The 7005-nt window shown below is 35.8% G+C and overlaps 1 non-coding gene across 1 annotated transcript; it reads left to right on the top strand.

The window, feature by feature from the left end:
• The first annotated feature begins 2913 nt into the window (after positions 1–2913).
• LOC130952200 (small nucleolar RNA R71) lies at positions 2914–3017 on the top strand. Its single transcript, XR_009074381.1, has one exon. It is a non-coding gene; the product is annotated as a small nucleolar RNA R71 (small nucleolar RNA).
• The last annotated feature ends 3988 nt before the right edge of the window (positions 3018–7005 follow it).

Below are 7005 nucleotides of genomic sequence, written 5' to 3'. Positions count from 1 at the left end.
TGTTTGTATCTTTCCAATTCCTCTGCTGTATGTTCTGAATCTTCAATTCTCTGTATTATTGACTTGAAAAGACACAAAGAAATTTTTTTTTTGAATTTTTAATGATGAGGAATAATCAAAATGCCACTAAGATCAAATAAACAATGCATGCAAGACATCAAACTTAGAAGTTTGTATACTATTGACACTAACAAAATGAGAATACATATGAGAAACAACAAAACACTCAAGACAAGAGAATGTAAAGATCAGAACAAGGAAATCATCAAGAACAACTTGAAGATTAATGAAGACACATGAATGAATTCAAAAAATGCAAGGAGAAAAGAAACATGCAATTGACACCAAACTTAAAATGAGACACTAGACTCAACAGAAAACAAAAAATATTTTTGGTTTTTATGATTTTGTAATTTTTTTTTTATTTTTTTTGAAAATTGAGTGAAAAAGAAAATAAGGATATCAAAATTCTTAATGAGAATTCCAGGAATCATGCAATGTTAGTCTAAAGCTTCAGTCTAAAGAAATTAGGCATGGCTAACCAAGCTTCAGCAGGACATTACATTCAAGAGCTAAATTGATGAGAATCAATCAGCTTTGGTGATGATAAGAACATCACCTTGAAACACTAGAATTCATTCTTAAGAACTCTGAAGAAAAATACCTAATCTAAGCAACAAAATGAACCGTCAGTTGTCCAAACTCAAGACAATCCCCGGCAACAGCGCCAAAAACTTGGTGCACGAAATTGTGATCTCTACTTTTCACAACTCAAACAATCCCCGGTAGTAGCTCCAAAAACTTGGTGCTCAATACCGTGGTCACAACTTCGCACAACTAACCAGCAAGTGCACTGGGTCGTCCAAGTAATAAACCTTACGCGAGTAAGGGTCGATCCCACGGAGATTGTTGGTATGAAGCGAGCTATGGTCATCTTGTAAATCTCAGTCAGGCGGATTCAAATGGTTATAGATGATTTATGAATAACGCATAGAATAAAGATAGAGATACTTATGTAATTCATTGGTGAGAATTTCAGATAAGCGTATGGAGATGCTTTGTCCCTTCCGTCTCTCTACTTTCCTACTGTCTTCATCCAATTCTTCTTACTCCTTTCCATGGCAAGCTGTATGTTGGGCATCACCGTTGTCAGTGGCTACAGTCCCGTCCTCTCAGTGAAAATGTTCAACGCGCTCTGTCACAGCACGACTAATCATCTGTCGGTTCTCAATCAGGTTGGAATAGAATCCATTTATTCTTTTACATCTATCACTAACGCCCAGCCTTCAGGAGTTTGAAGCTCGTCACAGTCATTCAATCATTGAATCCTACTCAGAATACTACAGACAAGGTTTAGACCTTTCGGTTCACAGAATGCCGCCATCAATTCTAGCTTATACCACGAAGATTCTGATTAAGGAATCCAAGAGATAAACATTCAAGCATTGTTTGCTTGTAGAACGGGAGTGGTTGTCAGGCACGCGTTTATAAGTGAGAATGATGATGAGCATCACATAATCATCACATTCATCATGTTCTTGTGTGCGAATGAGTATCTTAGAACAAGAATAAGCTGAATTGAATAGAAGAACAATAGTAATTGCATTAATACTCGAGGTACAGCAGAGCTCCACACCTTAATCTATGGTGTGTAGAAACTCCACCGTTGAAAATACATAAGAACAAGGTTCAGGCATGGCCGTGAGGCCAGCCCCCATGATCTAAGAACTAAATGTCCAAAGATGATCCTAAGATCTAAAATGATCAAAAGATCCAAATATCTAAAGATGAAAATACAATAGCAAAAGGTCCTATTTGTAGAGAACTAGTAGCCTAGGGTTTACAGAAATGAGTAAATGACATAAAAATTCACTTCCGGGCCCACTTGGTGTGTGCTTGGGCTGAGCATTGAAACTTCTATGTGTGGAGACTTTTCTTGGAGTTAAACGCTAGCTTTTGTGCCAGTTTGGACGTTTAACTCCCATTCTTGTGCCAGTTCCGGCGTTTAACGCCGGGCAGTTTTGAGCTGATTTGGAACGCCGGTTTGGGCCATCAAATCTAGGGCAAAGTATGCACTATTATACATTTCTGGAAAGCCCAGGATGTCTACTTTCCAACGCAGTTAAGAGCGCGCCAATTGAGCTTCTGTAGCTCAAGAAAATCCCCTTCGAGTGCAGGGAGGTCAGAATCCAACAGCATCTGCAGTCCTTTTCAGCCTCTGAATCAGATTTTTGCTCAGGTCCCTCAATTTCAGCCAAAAAATACCTGAAATCATAGAAAAACACAAAAACTCATAGTAAAGTCCAGAAAAGTGAATTTTAACTAAAAATTAATAAAAATATAATAAAAACTAACTAAAACATACTAAAAACAATGCCAAAAAGCGTATAAATTATCCGCTCATCACTTAAACAGTTTCTTCCACCATTATTAAAGCCTTGTTGGGGCTTTTGTTGATCCTTCCATGAGAAATTTGGATAATTTCTCCATGAGGGATTATATGTGTTTCCATAGGCTTCACCCATGTAATTCACCTCTGGCATTGCAGGGTTCTTAGGATCATAAGCTTCTTCTTCAGAAGATGCCTTTTTAGTACTGTTGGATGCATTTTGCAATCCATTCAAACTCTGAGAATTCATGTTGACTTGCTGAGTCAACATTTTGTTTTGAGCCAATATGGCATCCAGAACATCAATTTCAAGAACTCCCTTCCTCTGAGGCATCCCATTACTCACAGGATTTCTCTCAGAAGTGTACATGAATTGGTTATTTGCAACCATGTCAATGAGTTCTTGAGCTTCTGCAGGTATTTTCTTTAGGTGAATGGATCCACCTGCAGAATGGTCCAGTGACATCTTAGAAAGCTCATATAGACCATCATAGAATATATCTAAAAAGGTCCACTCTGAAAGCATGCCAGAAGGACACTTTTTGGTCAACTGCTTGTATCTTTCCCAAGCTTCATAGAGGGATTCACCATCTTTTTACTTGAAGGTCTGAACATCCACTCTAAGCTTGCTCAGCTTTTGAGGAGGAAAGAACTTGGCCAAGAAGGCCGTGACCAGCTTATCCCAAGAGTCCAGGCTATCTTTGGGTTGTGAATCCAACCATGTTCTAGCTCTGTCTCTTACAGCAAAGGGGAAAAGCATGAGCCTGTAGACTTCAAGATCTACTCCATTAGTCTTAAAAGTATCACAGATCTACAAGAATTCAGTTAAAAACTGATAAGGATCTTCTGATGAAAGTCCATGGAACTTGTAGTTCTGTTGCATCAAAGCAACTAGTTAATGCTTTAGCTCAAAATTGTTTGCTCCAATGGCAGGGATTAAGATGCTTCTTCCATAAAAATTGGAAGTAGGTGTCGTATAATCACGAAGCATCCTCCTTGTGCCTCCACCATTGTTATTGGGTTTGGCCATGTCTCCTTATTTTTCGAGATTCTCTGTAAGATTTTCTCTGGATTATTGTGCTTTAGCTTCTCTTAGCTTCTTCTTCAGAGTCCTTTCAGGTCCAGGATCTGCTTCAACAAGAATGTCCTTGTCCTTGCTCCTGCTCATATGAAAAAGAAGAGAATAGAAAAGGAAGAGGAATTCTCTATGTCATAGTATAGAAGAAGGATGAGAAAAATTCGAACATAGAGGAGAAGAGAGAGTTCAAATTTTTAGATGAAGAGAAGTGTTAGTAATTAAATAAGTAAATTGAAAGAGATGAGAGGGGGAAATTTCGAAAATTATTTTTGAAAAAAGGTTAGTGATTTTCGAAAATTAGGAGAAGAAATAAAATTAAAATAAAAAATTTGAAACAATTAATTAATTAAAGGAATTTTGAAAAAGAGGGAGGTAATTTTCAAAAATTAGAGAGAGAAAATTAGTTAGGTGGTTTTGAAAAAGATAATAAATAGTAAAATAAACAAAAAATCAATTAGTTAGTTGAAAAAGATTTGAAATTCAATTTTGAAAAGATAGGAAGTTAGAAAAGATTTTGAAAAATATATGATTTAAAAAAGATATTTTGAAAAGATATGATTGAAAAAGATATTTTGGAAAGATATGATTGAAAAGATATTTTGAAAAATATTTGAAAAGGGAATTAAAAAGATTTAATTTTTAAAATTAAAATTGATTACTTGACTAACAAGAAACTAAAAGATATGATTCTAGAATTTAAAGATTGAACCTTTCTTAACAAGAAAGTAACAAACTTCAAATTTTTGAATCAATCACATTAATTGTTAGTAAAGTTTTTGAAAATTTGAAATAACATTAAGAAAAAGATTTTGAAAATCAAATTTTTTTTTTTAATTTACGAAAATAAATAAAAAAATAAAAAAGATTTGATTTTTGAAAAAGTTTTGAAAAGATGGGATCTTTAAAATTGAAATCTTGACTTGACTAACATGAAACAACTTATTTTAAAAATTTTTGACTAAGTCAACCCAATGATTTCGAAAATTATGAGTAAAACAAGGAAAAGATATTTTTTTATTTTTTTGAAATTTTTTTGAGGAGAGAGAAAAACACAAATATGACCCAAAACATGAAAAGTTTGGATCAAAACAAATGATGCATGCAAGAACACTATGAATGTCAAGATGAACACCAAGAACACTTTGAAGATCAAGATGAACATCGAGACTTATTTTTGAAAATTTTCAAGAAAAGAAAAACATGCAAACACCAAACTTAAAAATTTTTAATGCTTAGACACTATGAATGCAAAAATGCACATGAAAAATAACAAAAGACACAAAACAATCAAACAAGAAGACTGATAAACCACTATTTTATGATTCATATTATGTTTAATTGTGTGGTTTTATCAAGTCTTTGCCTACTTATTCATATGATTTGCATGTAATTACAATTCCTTCCAAAAAATATTCTATGATTGAAAACATGCTTCTGTGGCTTTTATTTTCTTTTATTTAATCCTCTCTTATTACCATTAGATGCCTTGATATGTGTGTTAAGTGATTTCAGGAATTACAGGGCAGGAATGGCTTAAAGGGTGGAAAGGAAGCATGCAAAAATGGAAGGAACACAAAGAATTGAGGAGATAACCAGCGAGAAGTCATGCGGTCGCATGGCTGACGCGACCGCGCGAAATGGAAGAAATAACAGTGACGCACCCACGTGCATGACACAACCATGCGGATTGGAAGCTGCATGAACGACACAAATGCATGGATGACGCGCACGCGTGGTACGAGAAACGCTGAGTGACGCGAATGCGTGGACGACGTGGCCGCGTGATATGCGCGATCTGTAGAATTTCAGAAGTCGCTGGCAGAGTTTTTGGGCCGGATTTCAACCCAGTTTTTGGCCCAGAAATACAGATTAGAGTCAGGGAACATGCAGAGACAGAGAACAACATTCATTCTGCATAATTTTTAGATTTTAGATCTGAATTTATTCCTCCCCTAGGTTTAATCACTTGAACATTCATAATTAGGATTTTGAAAGTTTTGGCTTTAGCTTTTGAGAATAGTCTACCTCCGGTACCAGTTACTATAGTCTGTTATTTACTTTTCATTTATTCTTCCATATTCTTAATTCCACCAGAGTTGATATTGGATTATTTTCACAAGTTATTAATATAGACTATTTTTATTTTCAATTAATCCCTTTCATTATTATTTATTATGTCTTCTTTTCTTTTCCCTATTGATTCTGTGATGTTTATAATTATGATGAGTGAGTAGTTCCATAACTTGATTGGGAGATGATTGAAAGGAAACCATGAGTTGAATTACTCAAGAGAGAAATTATAATTGGGTTTATTGTTGGATCACCCTCTAATCATTGACACTAGTCCTTCCGAAGGGAGAGAATTTGGACTTGTGACTAGAAACAGCTTTCCAACTTGCTTGACTTTCCTTTACCTAGTAAGGGATAACTAAGCAGAGCAACTTTCAATTATTAATTAATCTTGAGAGTACTTCAACAAGAATAGGGCTTCCAACTAATCTATTCCCAGTCAAGGCTTTTATTTAAAATTAATTAAATTCTCTAAATTAATTTCTTGTTTATCAACTCAACCATTTTTGAAAACACCTGATTTATAAACTAGCACATCTTTCTGCAACTCGTTGGGAGACGACCTAGGATTCATGCTCCTAGTATTTTAATTTCAATATTGTGACAAGCCTTCTAAATTGATAAGCGGATTTTCAACTGGTTAAGGACTGTACTTGCGACCTATTTCTATTAATAATTTCTTAACTCGCCAATTTCTGCCACGTCAATTTTTCGCGCCGTTGCCGGAGAGTTGCAATAGTGTGCTAATTTATTGATTGGCATTTATTTAATTGCAATTTTTCTTTTTATTTTGTCACTATGAGTTGTACGTTTCTTTCGTTAAATGACGCGTTCACTTCCTGATCTAAGCTTGCCAGTATTTGACCCTGAGATTGAAAGAACTATTTCACGTATAAGGCAAGCTCGGCATCGGCGAGTCCTCTCTGAGGACGAACCTGAAACGTCATCTAAGGAAGAAACAAGTTCCCTCTCTACTGATCCAGTTGATTTACGTGCAGGTGACATGGCAGCACCTAGGAGAGTCACTATCCAGGAGGAAGGAGCCCCTGATTTTACACTACAACCATTCCAAGCACACCACCTAGCAGTGGCTGTGGATTTCAAAACAAAGTCTTCGCTACTTAACTTGATGCCCAAGTTTCATGGCCTACCTGCTCAAGAGCCTATCAAGCACCTTAGGGATTTTCAAACTGCTTGTTCTACAGTTAAGCGTGATGGCACTGATGAAACCTCCATTCTATTAAAAGCCTTCCCATTCTCTCTTGAGGGAAAGACAAGAGAGTGGTACTACACTCAACCCGGAATAACTGTTTCCAAGTGGGATACGCTTAGAAGAGAATTTTTGGAGAAATTCTTTCCAGCTGAGGTTGTCGATAAACTGAGGAAAGACATGTCCATGATCATTCAGGATGAATCTGAAACTCTCTATGAATACTTGGAACGCTTCAATAATCTTCTAGAAGCATGT

This window comes from Arachis stenosperma, chromosome 9 (genome assembly GCF_014773155.1).
Source record: "Arachis stenosperma cultivar V10309 chromosome 9, arast.V10309.gnm1.PFL2, whole genome shotgun sequence".
Taxonomy (NCBI): domain Eukaryota; kingdom Viridiplantae; phylum Streptophyta; class Magnoliopsida; order Fabales; family Fabaceae; genus Arachis; species Arachis stenosperma.
The sequence above is the reverse complement of the archived record's forward strand: the minus strand, read 5'-3'. Positions and strand labels throughout refer to the sequence as shown.